Genomic DNA, 20071 nt, shown 5'->3' with positions numbered 1-20071 from the left:
AGTTATAGACAACTTTTTAGTATCATGAATCTTCATGTGATTGTATATAGCTTCTATCTTGCTTCTGAGCCTTAAACTTCATGCATGCAAATGGCACCACATGTGCAGTTTTTAAAAATCCACGTTTCAAAGGACTACCTATGAGATACTTAAAAAAGATAATTTTTAAAATTTTTGTCGCCAACAAATAGTTTGAATTCATTTCAACCGCAGGAATTGTAAATGAGTCAATTTAGTAATTTCTGGTGGCTTTTAATAGTTAAATCACAGCAGCCGAATTACTGATTTTGTTCATGTTCAGGATGTTTTTGAGTTCTTCTGTTAATCTCATGCCACTACAGACAGTCAACTAATTGTTATTTTACACCAGCATGACCATTGCAGTTGTGTTTGTGGAGCTCTATACTCTTAGAGCACATCTGTGAGATTCAAGGGAGTCTAGTCTTTAAGGACAGAGAAGATTTTCATTTGATTTTTATTACAATTCTATTTTTGTTTGGCCATAACAATCCGAGAGGTATAAATGGAAGTTTTATAGGTATGATCATACACAGAATACTGCATGTTGGAAAGTATGGGCAAGCTTTCTCAGGTCTGGAACCAAAGGGTTAATCTTGCTTTTTCTTCTCTCCCTTCCCTCCTCAGAGATAAAAGACACCAAACTTCCTACCTCTTGTTGCAAAACACCCTGCATGTCTGTTGGGTAACTCATCTCTTACTGCTTGGAAGGGGGTAATTTAATATCAGCTTTACCTCGTTATTACTCTGATTGCTTCAAGTCGGCAGTACTGCCTTAAACTGGTTCAAAAGGAAGAAATGGGCTCACAGATTGCTAATCTGATGAGAGCAAAACCAGCCTGACAAAGTGACAACCAAGGGCTAGGAGCTGGCCTCTTCCTGACACCCATTTCAAAAGTGGGGTAGACCCGAAGTAATACGTCCTTGACTCTGATTTCTCAGGCAGAGGGAAAAAAGAGCCAGCTCAGCCTGCTTTTTCCACACGGTCCAAGATAGCACATCCACCAGGCCCGGAGAATGCCAAAATCATCCTAAACTGTCCCTGGGCACACGGGGGCACCTGGCGCAGGTTAGGAGAACTTCCAGCCCTGCTGGTGGTGCAGCCACCTCTCCCTTGGGCACAGAGCAGGATTTCAGCCCAGCAGGGTGGTTGGTCGCACCAGCCCAGAACGGTCTGCCAGTACCCACTGAATCCACAGCAAGCTACCTGGCCCAATGGCGAACTGTGGGATTTCCCTGCACATCGAATACGTGGGGTGGGTGAGTGTGCAGATAACAGGCATTATTCTGAGCTTGGAAATCAGGAGGAAGCAAGTAAAAAGAAAAAAAATGCTTAGAAACAATCTAAAATAATTGTATGAGCTTGGTTTTGTGTGTCCTACGTTTTGTCTGGAATCTCGTCTCTTTTCTGGAGTGACTGTCAGAGAGAAATTTTTTTAAAGGGCAGAATCCCATTTAAAATCCTGTGTCCAAATCTTGTGCTGCAATCTCCTGAAAAGTCATGTTCGTCCTTTTCTTCAGAGCAGATGTCTGATGACACAAAATAACATTTCGCAGTCTGACATAAGAATAGATTAGGCTGTCCTGTAAAGCAGTGGATTAAAAAAAGTACAAGGTGATTGACTCATTCATGGCCTGTGGCCATACAAAAGCTTGCCAAGTTGCTTCTAGACAAAGTTGTGGCACCTTTACCACAGAAACAAAAGGTTGTGTGGCAAGCAGAGCTTTCCTTCAGGAGTCTTGTGAAACAAACACGTACCCGTGAAAATGCATATGCAAAAGCAGTGTTTGTAAAGAGTTACCTTATTACACTTCCGTAATCAGATATTCCTCTCTGTATGACCAATTTCTATGAAACTACAGAATAATTCAGAACTAAAATAAGTGCTTTTCGACAAATTACTAAAACTACAAGTACTGTACCCAAACCATTATGGAGTCTGGATTTGCTTTCGCGAAAATGTCTTGCGTTTATCTAATTTTAAGTAGTTCCCAGCACTCCGTTGCTGTGACCATGCCGTGACTTCATGCTCGTTATGCTATCTGTGCTGTAAAACGCCCGCAGTAATTCAGACCACGTCGACACCACACGTAGCAGACGTGGTGGTGCAATGCGGCTGGCTGGAGTGGCAGCAGTTGCCTTCTCCCACCGCAAGCCCAAACTGCCCGCTAGTCCCATGTGGCAAGACTAGAAGTTTGTCCTTGTACCTGCAAATACGTGTGCTGAAAAGGGAATTACAGCTCTGCCCCCACAGACTTACCCAGGCCAGCTTCGAGCTAGATACCTGAGGTACCAACAGCAGGGAAATTGGCCTCCAGGAAACATCTCTTCACTTGTTGTGGCCCCGAAGCCCGTCTTGCTGCAGCTTCGTGCAGCTGTGTTTCAGCCACTGCATTGCACAACCGCATCTGCCGGCAGTGCCGGCGTGGTCTGGACCACTGCGGGCAGTGTAGGGCACAGATAGGGTAATGCCGCTACCTTCACATGAGGATAAAACGATGGCCACCGCAAAGGAGTGCTAGGAACTGCTTAAACCCAAGACTTTTTCACTAAACCAACCCCTGGCTCCATAATAGTCTGGTTCCTTGTACTTTCAGTAGTTTGAACGTAGCAATTGGAAATGTAAATCCAACCAATTATAAAAATTCATGCAGTTGTAGCAGTCAGTGGTCACTGATGTTATCTGCACTGTGGGGAAATACGCCGAGAATGTCTTGTGGCCAATATTTTTCCTATTTGATGACCACATGATTATTTTTGGTTAGCTGCTACTATTTCCTTCCTGAGTCACTCCTGAAAGGCACTGAAACATTGCTGCCGTATCACTCGGCCAGCAGTAACTGCGACTGTCTCTAAATCAGTTTTGCAAACCCTCATCGAGAGCATCCTCTGCCGAAAGCGCTTGCATCCTGCGTCTTGTCCGCTGCGAGTGCTCCCCTTGTTCGGCGTCTCGTTCAGCATCGCTGAGACTGGAAGAGTAGCGAGGGAAAGCCATCAGGAGGGAAAGGGAAAGGAGGGAAGAAACGCCAGCCTCGTGCACATGGGGGAGATGATCAGCTCTTGGCCAGGTGGAGCTTTGTGCTCCCACCCATCCCCAGCAGCTGTCAGATCATTTTACGGGGTCGTCTTTGTAGCGTCCGTGTGAGCACACTGGGGCTGCCTGGCTCTTTCGAGCACACTCTCTGCTACCGACTTTGTCATGTCCTGCTCAGGCTGTTGCAAAACCCTGCAGACTCCCCAAAATGACTCATGTCTGCAGGCATGGATGTCTGCACAGCGGCGCGGAGCTACGCAGGAAGTCCGGGGGCCTGCCGCCCGGCACCGCACAGCAGCTTGCTCGCTAAAAAGAGCATCTCAGTGGAGCAGCCAGGGGCTAGGGGCTCTGCTGGCCAGCTTCCACGTGAAATTTAATGGTTTCACGGTGATCCCACAGCACCACAGGGGCTGCCCCTGTGAAATACGTCCCCACTTGCACCTGCAGAGAGTTTCTGTCTGTGCTCTGGAGGGTAATTCCCCCCAGGGATGTGTGGTGCTGGAGCGTGGTCTGCCCTGTACCTCCAGGTCCCCGGACTTTCTTTGTTTATGGCGTATTCTGAGCTGGCTGGTTTTAGACTCACAGTGTGCAAGACTTGTCCCGTACACAACATCCTACACCGGGAGAAGTAGCTGCATTACTCATACATAATTTCAAAACTGTGGGTAAACTGGATGGTTTCTTGCGCCCGTAGACGTATGACTTCATCCTGTCTGTCTTGCCGACTTGATACACGAGCGCTGCCAGATTTGCATGACGCTTCTGTGTGCTCCAGAGGCAGCTACGCGCTGCCTTATCGCCAGCTGAGCACGAATTCCTGCCTTATCACCTGCTAAGCTGAAGGATCAGTGCGTGCTGAAGTGGAGTAGCTGTGTGGGATCTCATGTTTGGTATCTGCCAGTAAATTAACTGCATCCAGTTTCAATAACCCGGCTTTTCTTAAGATTTTGTTTTGGTTTATTTTATTTATTGTTATTTAAACAAAAAAAAAACCTGTAGGTATGGCAAAATCAAAAGCTTCAAAAGCACTGCAGACTAATACAATAAGCTTTGCTGTTTTGTCACTAAGGGATATGAAAACCTTATGCAACCCAGTCCATTTGGAGCCCTACAATTTACACTCACTAAATTACTAGCACCAAAACTATGAACAGAAATTGTTGCATCCTACTTAGTGTGCTTCCTCACTCTGTTTCCTAGCACCTCTTTCCAAGCCTGTATTGAACAATTGCTTTACTTACAGAAGATACCATCTATAAGACTCATCTGGATTTTTTAAAATGTTTACTCTCCTGTCATTTCATCAAAAGAAAATAAAAAATAATTACAAAGCAGCTATGGACAAACTGACATTGAAAATATAGTAAGGCAAATTTAAACATCTTTCACACTCAGTAGCTGTTTCTAGCACTCTGCCTTTATCCTCAGGCTTTAATTAAATCTCACAGAAAACAGAATCTGCTGGTACTTGACCTTTGTTTTCAGCAGGCACGGCACAAAAGGCATATAGAATCAATGACAATGCACAAAACGCAACACACTCCAGTTGTCACTCAGTGCAGCACAATGCTCAGCCTTTATGTGGAGAGACCCCGGGTTAGGAAAGGATTCAAATAAAGCCACAATACTCTTCTCTAGGTCGTCTCCCGAAGAATCACGACGGCTACTTCAAGCTGATTACACACGATGCAGTCCACCAGCACACAACGCGAAATGCTGTTACTAAGGCAATCTCCTTTTCTCACTGCACAAACTTCATCCCCCTGCACTCTTTATTTGCTTCCTTCCTGCCCCTTACCCCATCCCTGCAAGCTCTCCACCCTCTGCCTGAAGACCGTACCTAATCTCCCTGCTCCCATTTCTGCTCCCATTTCCCCTTCCTCCCAGCAGGGCAGCCCCCGGCCAGCTTCTCTCCTCCTCTTTTGTTTCCCAGCTTCTCTCCCTGCATCCTTTTAGCTTCTCTTTGCACCCACACGGCTCTTCACAGAGGTACTTCACACTTTTTCTTTCTTTTCTCTCACTGACTTCTTGCTGTATTTTTTTTTCTTCACTTTTGCATTAATGCTTAGGGACATGGAAGTTAGGGGTAAACAGAACGGTATTAGTGATGAATAGTCATGAAAAAGTGAGTAAAATTTTAATTCTTGCAAAATTCTTGCAAAACTCACTGAAACTGGTCTGAAAATTAATACTTTCAGCTAAAATGAAATCTGATGTGAAGATCATTAGTGGAAAGGATGATGCTAAATGGCCTGGAACTGAGCAGAAAAAGGTTGTTGAATGAGAAGATACAGAGAACAACATTGCTTCTGACCACATTAACAAGGGACAATAAGCCACATATTCCTTGAATCAGGGACAGTTTCAAATACTTCCTGAGACTGAAACTCTTCTTAGCCCTTGCCAGGAGGCCCATAGCTAGAAAAAGGTGCTCTCTCCCCACAGCACCTGCCTGATGGGCCTGTAACATTTCCCCCCATTGCTCTCGGTCATTTACCCCTCCACGAGTCCCAGAGCAGCACAGGCACGGCTTCTGTGGGAAACTCCTCTGCTTCCCTGAGAAAAAGAAACGTGTCTTTCTCATGCCTTGTAGAGCAGGGTCTCTGGGCACAGCCCAGAGCCCCAATGTTCACAGTTTGGCTTTTAGCTTAAGCGTAACTTGGGCATTATTTGATTTCAATTTTTAATTCGCTGCGGGTGTGGAAGAAGCAACAAATGCACGCTAATATATTTGAGGGAAATAATTGAAATGATATTGTAACTGATGTTTTGCCACCAGCATCCTCCGGCTTCTGCACAAGCAGGGGCCTGATCCCGCCGACAGATGAACAGGGAAAAGGCAGATGTTCTCCCAAAGGGAAAAAAAAAAAAGCACAAACTCAAGACACATCCTGTGCCACCACTGCACACGTCTACGGAACATGCTCCATGCTGCTCTGCTGCAGAAGCTGCCTCTCCAGGGCTTCCTTTCTCTTTGATTTCCCCTTTAACAGAATAGAGAATAGCACATTGGGAATCAAAACCTATGCCCTCCCCTGAAGCCTTCTGCATCTGACAGAAACCAGAAAAAGGCTGTTTTTCTCCAGCATTTTTACGGTAATCTATTAAGCTATTTCCAGATCACTTGAACCAAGAATAGCCAGAGAATGTCAAGTCCTGCAGCACATGGCTGTACCCTTCAGTTCTCTGCGAGACCTATTTCCCAATGAGAATTCAAGCCCTGACAACCACATCAAATGTCCGGATCAAGAAATGTTGCGTCCAAGACGTCGATAATTTCCCCCCTCATCTGGAAGGAGGTGATGTGCTACACCGAGATCCTCAGCTCCTTCGCATCGCATGTGCTCGCCACCGTTGTTTTCGTTAGTCTGTCTTCGTCCAGAGCTTTGACCTCTGATTGACTTTGACGTTTACATACGAGGAAAAACAGTCAGGCAGCTGCTAAAACAAGCAAGGAGAGATCAAACGGTTCCTAAAGAATAGAAAACAAACAACTTTTATCTTTTTCTTTTGTGTTTACCAATACATTAAGAGATGATACAGATAGATGGAGAGGTAGACAAACACGTATACATATATTTAAATGATAACATACAAAAATTACATTAAAGAATATTGTTTAGATTAGCACGGCTGAGCATTGAAGGATAAGGAAATTAGGAAAATTAGGAAATACCAGATTAAGATTGCTATGCTAATTTATTTCTGCCACTGGGTGTGATTATCCTGTGTTGTACAGCATGAGGCATGCATCCTGTGGGAAAGTCGGCAATATGACTGTGTCATGGAAGAGTTTGTAAGAAAACACGTGCGCGTGGGGAGGGACAAAAAAGATTACACCAAGAATCCTAAATCTGCTCTTTTCCAGTATGTCAGGAACTGGCTCTGTAGCTTAAATGGCAGTGTTTTAAGGACTGGGGCACAAGGAATTGGACATGCTATATTGTTTATTAAGGAGAAAAAAGCGAGGCGGGGGGGCAGGACCCTACAACACATAAAAGAAACCCAGATTCTTGCCACTTACTCAGTAACACAAACTGTTTGCAGGCATTTATTCCTTCAGCTTTGGGGTGGAGGTATGATGTCAGACATAAGTAGGAGTCATGTAGTCCAGATCCCGGAGCTGGGAGAGTGGTTAGGAGAAATCAGGTTTTGTTCCCTCTGCCTTACTAAACCCTCCTAACCCTTTTCCCTATTCAATCTGCTCTTGAAATTTCATCCTGCTTTTGCAGTGTAGTTTCTCCTAATGCTCTGTCGCCCGTTACTGTTTCAGTGTCAGTGAGAACTCACAGGTCTTTAAAGCAGTGACGTTGTCCAGTCGTCCTACTGGCTGCCTGCCTTGACCTTTCCTGGAGAAACCAACAAGAGAAAAGCCGCGGTCATTTCCGACAGTGGATGTTTCAGGGAGTCTCACACAGAAATTCACAGAACACAGGAAAGAGAATTGTCTCTGAGATGAATGACTTTGACTTCCAAAGGCCCTATAAAAAGGAAAAAAAAAAAAAGTTAAACTTACCATAAGTTATTAAAGTACCAAAAAAAAAAAAAATCTGCAGATATCATACAAGTATAAATCACAATCTAAAACAATGTTTTTATTGCAGGTACAGCTCTAATGCCTCCTCAGAAGTTTCCATTTTTGATAAGATCACCCTGGCCTGCACAACCTGAGCTCTGAAGTGCTCTGTGACTCGGGTCAGAGTCAAACCTATCACTGGACTATCCTGCCACTTGACATGGCACATACAGTTAAGGTAATTTCCACAGCCAGCTAACTCAAATCTGCTTTCTTATATGCTTAGATAGTGCTAACTTACCTTTAAAGGAAAACTCATATTTTTTTCTGTTGTGGAAAGATGCAGATCCTACTGAATGACAACTCTCTGCATGTCATTCTGCCCCTCTGTCATAGATAATCCACAGTCCCTCACATAAACCAAAGACATGGGCTTAATAAATTACAAAAAGAGCCCCTTTGGGTAAATGCAAGTACATTTTCCTATTATTATTTTTTTTAATGCTAAATGTCACAGATTGTTACAATGGACTTTGTAGAGCAGAGCATCACTATAAACAGAAGTAGAATCATCTTTTAAGTATTAGCCTCACAACTGAAGCATTCTGTATACAGCTATCGTCTCTATCTATCCCTTGGGCATAAAGGCAGTGGAAGAATTCCTAAAGAAGGAAAGGAAATTGCATTGGTCAAGATCAAATTGCAAGTGTGCATAATTCAATGTACTAATGACTGGCCAACAGATATCGCAGCAGGATTCTTGCCAACACGTTAATTGTCCGAAGGACTGGAATTTGATATTTAACAAACATCTCCTCAGTTTGGTTGTGGAATGAAAGTCATGGCAGTTGCAAAGATTGCTTGTCTTAGTTGAATGTGTAATAGTGAGTAGCACTGAGAGAAATCCTGATTTCAGATGAAAATCCCCTCTGCTTGCTATTATTGGTAAGGTTGCTGCACGGATAGGAAGTTTAGCTTCATAGCATCAATATGCGGAACCAGCACAAGGCTCCACGATTATCTTTGGGGCTTGAAATTAACTCAGTCTCTAGAGGAACATGTAATCTTGCATAACTCTTTCCACTTTTGAAAATGTCAGGTTGTATTATAGAGACAGCCCCACACAGCACAACGAAGCTGATTTTGTGTAGATCAACACATCTGGACACAGAGCTGTATTTTCCCATCATTGTATATAAGTTGAAGCATGGCCTTTGCATGAGCAATAAGTGTTGAGCATTTTTTGTTTCTGTTTTGGAACCCACAGCAGCAAAAGACACTTTGTGCATCCACAGACCTATCCAATTCCCAGTGGAGGAATTAGAAAATGGGTGAATTTGGGGAAGCCTGCAGTACTTGCAGTTATAATGACAGTACCTGTAGCATGTGGCTGTTACCTCTCAAAATTCAGTTTGATTATCTCCCCATACAAATGATCACAAGCAGTATCACTGGTTCTTCCTCCTGCCACTTTTTTGGAACAGTCTTAGGGTACAGTGGAAAGGGTGGTAAGATAGAAAGTAGGGACACTGCCAGTTTTGCAAGATGCTCTTCATCACCTCTAATCTCAGGACGTTAAGAACCAACATTTGTTACTGTTTTCTGAAGCAAAGGCATCCATCAACAGTTCACTAAATATACTTCTGGTGAGTAAGATATTCCTAAATACAGAAGACTCTTCTAATCTGATGTTTGCTAGGAAGCTTACTGCTCATCACCCCAGCACTGGACAGAATACATACATAATGAGAAAAAATATCCCTCTGTATGGGACAGAAAAAAAAATTTCACTTTGATAACTAGGATTTTATCCCAGATATTAAGAAAACTCTGGCTACACTAATTGCTCTCTGCACCCATCTGCTTTTTGAGGAGAGCAAGAGCCTCACAGCAGCCAAATAATTGTTTTCTAGGTGGTGAAAGGTACGCCCTTCCTTTCTCATTGATACTTCTCCTTTCCACTGGACTGAGAAGAGTCCTTCTAAGCATATGCTGAAACATCTGCTTTGTTGTAATTGTTAGTGTGGGAATGATACGAATGAATTTAGCTTCTGCTTTTGGGTGAAGAAGGTTAGAGTGCAGAGGGGAGTTATCCAACAAATACCATACATATGCTGGATTACTGAAGCATGTAGGTGATCGGCATTTCCCATAGGCATCAATAAAAGTTATGTCCTTTTCCCATGATAATCTTAATTTCCTATCAATATTCTTCTGAAATAAAATTTGGTAGCTGGTGTTCATCCACAGCCTGTGATTGTTTCAGTTTCCTCTCTGCATAAAACTACACAGAAAAAAAAGTAATCCAGGATGAGATGTGTGGATTTCTTTCCTTCCTGAAGATCTTGTTATCTTTTTAACGATATTCCTTGCCATCGTTCTTGGAAATAAATGTAAGATCAAATAATAATAAGTACTGTTGATAAAAAATAAAGATACCCAAACAGAAGAATTACTGGACTGTACGGCTCCAACGCTGACCCTTCACTAGGGATACACTCCGGTGCCTAGAGACAGTGCGGGCTCAAAGGCTCTGGACGTTGTGCAGATGGTGAGCAATGGCACCCACGTCACGGCCCTTCCACGGCTGCTGCTGCTACAGGGGGGCACCGCTCCTCGAGTCTTGGTGCATCTCCAGAGGGTGCCCTCCGGAGATCCCAGCGGATCACATTGCTCAGCATCTCCTGCCAGAGCAACAGGAGCTCAGCCTGGAGGCCATCGGCTGAGGGAAAAACCTCCGTGGACGCTGGGGAACATTTTGTTTCTAACAGGCAGGGAGAAAGATGGTGCTGGTGCCAAGGTTCATTTTGGCTCGCTCGTGCTGAGGAACTTTCTGGCTTGGAGAGGGAGTTAAAAAAAAAAAAACAATAACAAAAATCAGGTAGGCCACAAGGCTGCTTGCTGCCCTTTGTTTTGCCCACTGCTGCCTTCCTCAGCACTCAGCAGCAATGGATGTGGAGGGGGAAGGGAACAACCACGGCAGCAGAGCCCAGCAACACGCAGCTGAAACTGGACACAGCGCCCTGCACACAGGGGCACGGCGACCAGCGGCAGCACCCAGGGCTGGGGATGAGAGCCAGGGCACGGTAACCCCTGATGGCAGCTGGAAAAGCTGCTCACATGCTTCCAGGCTTGCAGCCCGTCCTCCTGGCAAAGGCATGGGGCTGCCGCTCGCTGCCATGCCCCGCGGCAGGGCTCCTTCGAGCTCCGAGTCTGTGCCTCTGGGAGGTGAAGGGCTGTGGTGGGCGTAAATAGCTCGTATTTTATCCTTGTGACTTACCCTATCATAAATAGAAATAGAGCTGACTATTTCTTCTATTATCAAAAAGTGTTACGTAGTTCACATAAATATATTTGGTTCTCTAACTCCCACCTGGACCATTTTGCCCAGGAGGATGAGTCCTTGTTTTGCGAAAGTATACGCTCGTGCCTAGAGGAGTCCTCAAAGGCTTGAGACCCAAACGCGGCCCTCTTGCACAGTGCAAAGAGAGGAAAATGCCATTGCTGATTATTTCTTTAGGCTGAACTGAGGATGAGCAAGGGAATCTGAGAATGGGCAGAGCTGAGGACCACAGCTGTAGTACTGCAGTAAATTTTGAGCAGAGGTGAGTGGAGGAATGAGGCACTGAACTTCCTAGTTATTTCCCTTTCTTTATAGGGTAGGAACATAAGGAGGAGGTGTCCTAAAGGCCTGGCACAGACAAAGGAGGAAAAACTGGGTTTGTGAACATATTTCAAACGGGTGGCAATCTTCCAGCCTTAAAAGAGGTGAATTTGTCCACTCTCCTGTTTGCTTTCCCTTACAGATGTTGGCTTGGGTCAGTCTCTGCGCGGACAAGTTTTGTGAAGGTTGCTTAGCCTGGGACGCTGGGGTGGTTGAGGACAACTGCTGAGCAAAGAACATTCGCCACTTTGAGCAAAACACTGTTTACCCCTTTCCCACTAGCTCGCCTCTCCCATTTCCCCATCTCTCACTGCAGCGATGGCTGCCTGAGGCGTGGGAGCACGGGCAGGCCCCGCAGCTGCTGTGGCTGTCGGGATGGGAAGGGCACGCCAGCCCCATGGGGCACCCACCACGCAGCCAGGACCCTTGGGAACCTGCTCTCCTTGCTGCACGGCTCCTCTTTGGCTGGCCAAAGTTTGGTGCACTGCTAAGCCCCCTGCCTCAGAAGCCCCCTGCACGGTGGGAGATGCCACCACGTGGCCTGACCTTCAGACACGTATCCCACCCTCACTAGGACACGGTCATCTACCTTCAGGTGCCACAGCACAATGTGTTTGTGCATGGCCAGAGTTGACCCCTTCCTTCTAACAGCACGTCATTGCTTTGAGGTGTGGGCAGAGGACCCCTGTGGGTACCTGCAGAGTGAGGTTTCTAACTGTGGTTTCGGGTCCTACCTGTGCTGGTGCCAGCACAAGTGTCCTTCCCTCATGGGAAAGCAAAGGAAGAGGCATCCGAGCTCCGCAGCTAGAGCTGTAGCTGCTCATGCTCAGAAGGTCTCAGGGGCTCAGCTGTTGGGATTCAGACTTGCCCTTTCTCCAGGTGCCTGGCCGCCTCCTGCCTGCCCGCACAGCCGGCTCTTTCCTTCCCACCCATCTCCTCTGCAGGGGAGGCCAGGAGGAGCGGGCCTGCTCCTGCTTAGCTGGGTGAAATGCTTGGGCTCTGTTTCATCAGGTCTGGTTCCTGCCTAACTGCAAGCTTTCATACTCACCGCAGGCACCACCACCCATGGTAAAACCCCAGATGCTCACAGTGGTCTGTGAGGGAAACTGCAGCTTGCCACTGGCCAGGCCAGATTCCTCAGCGAGACACTTTAAGACCAGGAGAGCTCAGAGAGGGAAGCCCAGCTATGCAAGGCCCGTGCGGGTCTGACCTGCCGGGCACAAAGGGTCCCACCTCCCCTTGCGTGTGTTTGTGAGTCCTCCCGGTTTTATATCTGACAGATAAGATTCGCTGCAGCCATCCATAGCAGCTTCATGGTGCGTGCACCGTGGATCCAACCCATTTAGCCTCAGACCTGTTGTGCACTGGCAGCTGCTTGCTTTTCAAATTGGGAACCAGATGCTTTTATCCATGGACTTGTGCCTCAGCATGGCATTGCAGCCAACGTGCTGAGGGTTTCTTCTACTAGAAGGGGAATTTGGGGTGGATCCACTTCTTCCCTGAGTTAGATGCACTTTGAAGGCTGAAGAAAGCTATCAGCAGGAGGCAATTCCTCTCCTTGTGCCGACCAGCTCCTGTCACCCCCAAATCAGCAGAAGAGGCTCCTTGTTTCAGTTTTCCTCTGAAAAATTTTCCCAGATCCTAGGACCAAATATTCCCTTGCTGATTTGTCTCACAGATTCTCCCATCTCTTCTTTCTTCCATGTTTTTCCAAGATTTACGGGACATCGGTCATAGTAGCTTCTTCTCTCATGTCTGTTTTGTTATGGGTATCGATTTGCTCTTGTGTTTGGGACGGAGGTTGCTGCTGTTTGTATGGTCAAGTCGCACAGACATCCCTTCTCATGGAACTGTCTCAAATGAGGGACAGCGGTTAGTCAAATACATAGAAGAGAAGCTAATATGGAACCTGGGTCAGGGGAAGATCTGATACTGAAATCCTCATTTCTACCACAACCTTTTCTTTCATTTCCAGAAAAAAAACTTCATCCCACCTCCCCATACTGTGGGAGACGGGGGGATGACCAGAACTGGAGTGCTCACCACCTCCACCCATAACAGCAGCAGAGATCCCCTGCTCACGGGGGAGACTCCACTGTGGGAATCTCCAGTCCGCTGAAGATATGCACGCATAAGCAGAGCAGACTTGGCAGACAGAACAGTCTGTCCCTTAGGAATATTGACAGATGAATGTAAACTCAATTACCGTGCTTTTTCATTCCAGCCCGGTTACTTGCGCTGTATACTAAGTACATCAGCATCTGGAGTCACTTTGAACAACAGGAGAAAGCATTTTCCGGTGCCAGAAGTAGAATTTTGTACAGTATTTATAACTTGTGAAATGTCAGGGGCTTGGCTATGCTTTGTTTCCCACCATCCTGAATAATAATAATAATAATAATAATGAAAAAACACAATAAACCAAAACCTATGCAAAAGGACCATATTTTTTTTCTCTTTTTTTTGTTTTAATTTTTTTTTGTAGCTAAATGGCTGAGAGCCATAATGCCTATGAGCCTGTAAAGCTCAAAGGTGTAAAACCAGCTCCTGAACTTTCCTTACCGTTCTCCCTACCACCGCCATCTTCACTATCCATTAACCCGGCTCATTACTGAAAGCTGAAAACACAAAAGAAGTAAACATCAGTTAATGAGGTTTGCACCTGGGGGTGGTAAACAAAACTGCTCTGCTCGTGAAGGGAAACTGGCTGCTGGGTGAGAGCAAATCTCAGCCCAGAGAGGACAGATCTGCCTGGGGTAGGGAGGGTGAGCAGGGCATAGGAAGAATATTTTCAACTTCAGGATTTCAGGCTTAGCTAGGGAATGCTGAGGGGGAACATTTTTTCCTAAATTTGTCCTTCCAATTAAAAATTGCATGTTTGTCTATTCCTTGTTTTCTTCATAGCTGGAAGTAGAATTTGATACTAATCTGCTTCCTTACTCCTGCAGTTTGGGATGTTTCAGATCCATGCTTTTGTCAAACATTCATCCCGGGTTTTTGCCTCAAACTGAAAGAATCGAGACTTTGTCTTCAACTCAGTGAATCGAGACTTTGTCTGAAATGCAGCAACATGGCGCACGCTAAACAAAACAAGTCTTTGTGTACCATTGTTATCAAAACATTATAACACCAGGAAACAGCTACACATGAACTTTCCTTTGCTAGTTAACTGCTACTATAGATCTGCTGAAGCTCAACTCATTTTACTTTTCAAGCCTCCTGCAGTAGCTAAATGCTTTGGAAAGGAAAGAAAGCGCCTATAAAACCTTTTTTTCTTTACTAAATAGCAGTGCACGTATTAAATGAGCGTATTTCGCCTTACCGTTTCCTTCATTTTCACCCACGTGGCCGTGGATTTGCCTTGCCCTCCTGCGCCCTGGCGTGCCCTGGGGAGCATCGTGGGCAGGCGGGCGGGCAGGAGCCCCCCGGTGAAGCGGCCCCTCCGCGGTGCCAGCCCGAGGATGCTGCCGTGAGCTGCTCGGTGGAAGAAGTGTGCTGTAAGGTTTGATTTCTGCCGTGGAGCCTGCTCTCTCTCTTGGTGCTTTCCCCAGTGGTCTGAAATAAAAGCGAGCTCTCTAGGAGCGGACCTCCCCGGGCATGCACTGAGGGATGGGTTTCCTTCTTCTGCTCTTCTGGTGCTCAGATGGTGTGAGGATGGATGCCACTGAAAACAGTGGAGCTAAACCAACACCACTCAAAGGAGAATCGGACTGTAGGTCTACAAAACATCTATCCCCATGACTTCACAGGCTTTTTATTGCTGCAAATACATAAATCTTTGTATTAACCGACTTCAAAGATCATAAAGCCCTAATTGTGTGTGCAGCCTACCAGTAATGGAGTGCTCTGCTGATGCATAAAACACGCATAGATAGTACACAAATACACTCAGCCTGGGCTTAAATTTAGCCTCAACCACACAAAAGATATCTTTATAACTAAGAATGATGGGAAGAAAGATCTCATTCCAGAACAGATGAACAACTCATTTTTTCACTGATCCTGGATTTGGCTGACCTGACTTAAATGTGACCTAAGACATTTCTTAGTGCTTTGGAAATTGCATCAACATACTTGGGCTGGAGACACCACAGTCAGGAAAAAAAAAATGGTGATGCTATTTTTAAAATTCTGCTGTTCCTTTTTAAAATAGAACACTGAAATGTAAGTTTTCCTATAGCTGTAATTTTTCAGGCTAAGCAAACTCCAGTAATTTCAAAGGCAGTGGGAACAAGGGGTCACTTGGGGCCAAGCAGTAAAAAATTAACTCTTTGTTCTTCCCCAGGAAAACATTTCTTCATGTTTTTATTGTTGAAAAGAGACTGCTTATAAATTAAAATTTAAAATACAAATGTGAAATAAAACATAAATATAAAATAAATATAAAAATATTTATTAAAGTAAGCCTTTTCTTAAAAGACAGAGCAAAATGAAAGAAAACGTAGCAGTAGTGGTCTCAGTGGCATAGGAGAAACACCGTCAGGCGTTCAGCTGTGTATTTGCACAGTACCTGTTGTTAACGCAGGACCAGATTTTGCCAGGTGACAAATGTCACTGGGTGGCTGGTGTCAACAGGAGGCTGATAGGAGCCACGCATGCCTTTCAGCAGCAGGAAGCTGTGAGCCACGCAGTGTGCGAGCTTGTCCTGACGTTCCCATCAGCAGTGAGGACTTTGAAGCCTTCCCGTAGAAACATAAAGATGAAATTCTTCAGTTTTAAAGGGAAAAAAGTCAGCTTTCAGCAGCATGACACCCTTGAATGCCTTGCTCGAACAGAATGGATCGTTGTTTCACGCTTATTTTGTTAGACAGTTAACAGATGTTTTATGAGCTAGTGTTTTAGGTGATTTTACCTCATACGCTTTATATCCATACTTCAAGTAGCTCGAAAACATTGAAAAATCCAGACATAAGTAGGCAGGACAGCCTTGCCGCTGGAATGTGTTTAGCTGAAGGATGGACTCCTGGCCAGAAGTCTCACCTCTGGGCATCGCTCATCCCACAGATAAAGTCTCTCAGAGTAAAACTACTCTCACTTGACATGTCAGCTGCAGCTCAGGTTTGCTGATTTCAGTAGGGACTCAGCTCCCATTTATCCAAAAGTTATTGGCCAACCCCCGGCAAGTTAGATTATATTAGACATTAGGAAGAAATTCTTCACCGTGAGGGCGGTGAGGCTCTGCCACAGGCTGCCAGAGAAGCTGTGGATGCCCCATCCCTGGAGCTGCTCAAGGCCAGGCTGGATGGGGCTTTGGGCAACCTGATCACGTGGATCATGTCAGGGGGGTTGGAACTGGCTGGTCTTTATGGTCTCTTCCAACCCAAAGCATTCTGTGATTCTATGAAGTCATAGGGCAGATTAATTTTTTCAAAACTTTTCGAGTATGGGAATAGCACAGAAAGACAAACAAATCCCAAGTGGCTTCCAAGTTGGTGAAGTAATGATAGCTTGGAGCTGGCAGAGCCTGGCCTCTGCAGCCTGAGAACCACGCTGGGAAGCCGGGACCGACTCTTGGGCTTTGAAAACACCAGCCATCTTCTGTTTGTTTGTATCTACATTTACATTGGGATAAACAGCTCTCAGCAGAAGAAAATGCAGTTCGTTTGAGCATTTCAGCCAAAGGACAGCAATTATAACAACGAGGCACTCCTTTCCCTACCTTCAAAGTATCTGTTAGTATCAACAGCCGACCTGAGACTAAGGCCTGAGGCATAAATGTCTTCCAGCTGAGCCAACTCGGCGTGTCAGAGATCTGCTATTTGGGTGACATGTTACAAAATGCTGCAGATATTCTATAGCTAGAGCATTTTTGTCTCATTTATTATGGAATAGAAATTACTTGGATACACTGCAGTGATGTTGGAAAGTCTTTCTTGAGGAATGGGCCTCTATGTGGTATAACAGCAGCATGAGTTCAGTGGATAGACCAGGCACTAGGAAACCTTCAGTCTCAGACCATCCAAAGAGTCCAGCAATGCTTTCTGAAACTTCTCCGGTTCCTTAGTGGTCAGAAAATGCAGTGCCTTACTAAATCACACAAATGTTTAACGGTATTTCAATGTACACAGCCATGGGCATGCATTGTTTCTAGGGAAAACACAAATGTAAGGAATGAAGTAAAAAAGCCCTGGTGGTCTGGAAGCATCATGAGTGCCGTGAATACGCTGTAGCTACAGCTTAAAGCAGTTCCTCGTGTTGACATAGACAAAACCAAAGGAAGCCGTGTCCATTGTTCCTGAGATTTTCATGAGTTGATTGTGCAGAACCCCGTGAGCAAAAAATCTGTTCTATGGCTTTAGGAACAGTGTCTGCAGCTTATAAACTCTTCTAAAGAACAATTTTCCAAGGCTAAGTCAAATATAAAGTTATTACACGGTTTAATAATGCTAAAGAAAATTTTTAGAAAAGAACAGCGTGTTTGATTTATGCAGTGCCTTTTGATTTATGCGGTCATGTGTTTTGATCCTCACTAGGGTCCAAAGTGCATAGAGAGCATTTTTTCACCTTCATATCTCAGCATAGATTACCCGGTTTACAGCAGTGAGAGTCAGTGTAGTCCATGATATGCAGAGAATTAAGAGTCAAGACAGTTAACAGCTTTTAATGCTGCTTTTATGTCCTTGGCAGAGCTGCAGAGAGCAATTCCACTGGTTTTAATTCAGTTTTTATGCCAGTGATACTTGACCCCTTTTATAACATACTTTAAAATCTGTGGTTGAAATGTGCAACATAAAGGTTCATTTTGTATCTGTTGATGATAAATCTCTTCTGCTAAAGGGAAACAAAATTAATGTCTTCATTCTTGTTTCTTCCTTTAATTTTTTAAGTATTTCTAAATTTTCATTGTGGAGTTTTGGGTCTAAAAAAAACCCAACAGCTTAAATATTATGCCATAATTACATTTGTGAATGACCCTAACTGGTGCAATGAATTAGCTCAATAAAACTGTTTGTCACATTCCAGTTCTGCTCATAGATCCTACATTAAACACTTTTCCTAAAATCTGATCACCTCAGGCCATGGCTATTTTGAATGGTGTAATCTGAATGGCGCCATACCACCACTCAGTTGAGAAATATGCAAAGAAAAAAACTGAAGATATTTTAAGTAGCTGCAGTCTGGGGACACAGGAGATTTGGCTTTAAGACTTGTAGTATCAGATCAAAAGTTTGCAGTCCCATGCTGTAAAACGTTTTGGTAAAAACTCAGGATTTTAGCTGAAATCTGTTTGAAATGATGACAACTAAGTACAGGTGTTCTGGGGCTTGTTCTGATACTGTTGGTGCTTGAGATCTCCCTAAGAAGCATCCACAGTTCTTGCCATCAGACACTTCCTGACTTCACGTTTCCATCCCTGGGCCACTCTCCCTGGTATCCTTTGGTGGGAGATTCAAGCCAGAGCCTCTTCTATCTGTGTGCTGCAGCCCTTCCTTGCTGCCTCTCTTGCTTCATCTCAGATGTTTCACCGTGCAGCATGCTTTGCTTTCAGCCTCCTCGCTGCATCAGCCCCTTGCCTCCATCCTCGCTCCTTCATGAGGAGGCTGGCTAGATCCAGAGAGGGTGTATCACTGATTTGAGGGCAGAGTGTCTGGGACTTGCCTTTGAGCCCAAAACGATGTCTTCTCAGAAACAAAAAGAGGAATTCAAGGGCACTGAGTGGACTGGCACAGGAGATGAGGCCACAGGGAACAAAGGTAGGCAGGCAGCACTTTTTCTGTCCTCAGATGTCGCTTACAGGAGGACTTCAAGACAAAAAAATAATAATAATTAATCTTCAGAGCCAAGTAAGGAAGCCTGTTTGAGAGCTCATTTCTGCTTACATTTCTCTGTTTGTTTGTTTGTTTTACCTTTCGTGGGGCATGCTGGTGTTCTGGGCAGGTCGCCAGCTCTTGCGCGCTCTGCCAAGCAGCAGCAGCCTGGCGCTCTCAGGCAGGCAGCGTCCTGGTCCCAGCCCGTCCTGCACCGGGTGTGCTCACGCTCGCACACGTAACCTCAAGCACGGCATAGTTCAGACCGAGAGACGTTTGGCAAAGAAACATCAGACTAAGCCCGCTTTCCTCTGAGGGCCTGACCTTTGTTGCTGCGCCGGGAGGTGCAAAGCAGGGCCGCAGGCTGCTGAAGCAGTGGTGTCTCCTCAGAGAGGTCCCAGCTGCCTGGCCATGTCCCACCTGCTCACCCGGGGGTGCCCACTGCAGGGGTACCTGCGTGGATATTTACTGTCGCCGGAGCTGGCCTGGATGGGGAAAGAAAAAATCTTGCAATGCAAGGGTCTAAACAGAGAGGAAACGGGGCTCCTCATCCGTGTGGTAGAGGAGAAAATACGAACTGCTCAAACATCACAACAGTGCCCCAGGACAGGGCTGTACGGCTGAGAGGAAAGGTGATAAACCCGAGGTGGTGAAAGGCAGGCAGCAGGGAAGGGCAGCCGGCGCGGTGACAGAGGCCCCGGCCGAGCACGGAGGGAGCCCGGGTGCAGGCACCGATCCCGGGCGGGGCCCCCCGGCTCCGCCCGGCTCCTCCCGGGCCTCCTGCGCCCCTCAGGCCCCGGAGCCGCGGGGAAGGGAGCGGGGAGCGGCGGGCAGCGCGGCGGGCACGCACCGCTGGGCGGCACTGCGGGGCCGCCGGGCGGGCCGCCGCCACACCGGCCGTGACAGGGACCGGGACCGGGACGGGTCCTTCCGTACGTTCACCCGCTTGGTGGGTGAGGGGAAGGCAGGGTGTAATCCTTCTGGACTTTCCCTCTCAGCATCCTTCTGGAGGAACTGTCCAGCTGTGAGACAAACAGGAATAAAGCTCGCAGAGGAAAATGCCGGGCGCTGCACCTGGGGCAGGGTAATG

General features: G+C 45.9%; 1 long non-coding RNA gene across 1 annotated transcript; it reads right to left on the bottom strand.

The window, feature by feature from the left end:
* Positions 1-1277: 1277 nt before the first annotated feature.
* On the bottom strand, positions 1278-19763 carry LOC310893406. Its single transcript, XR_014578961.1, has 6 exons — positions 19081-19763; positions 14556-18975; positions 13440-13851; positions 10009-13083; positions 7078-7534; positions 1278-6494 (listed from the first exon to the last, which is right to left on the bottom strand). It is a non-coding gene; the product is annotated as an uncharacterized lncRNA (long non-coding RNA).
* Positions 19764-20071: the final 308 nt, after the last annotated feature.

The sequence above is a fragment of the Anser anser genome, assembly GCF_964211835.1.
Source record: "Anser anser genome assembly, chromosome: 2".
Taxonomy (NCBI): domain Eukaryota; kingdom Metazoa; phylum Chordata; class Aves; order Anseriformes; family Anatidae; genus Anser; species Anser anser.
The sequence above is the reverse complement of the archived record's forward strand: the minus strand, read 5'-3'. Positions and strand labels throughout refer to the sequence as shown.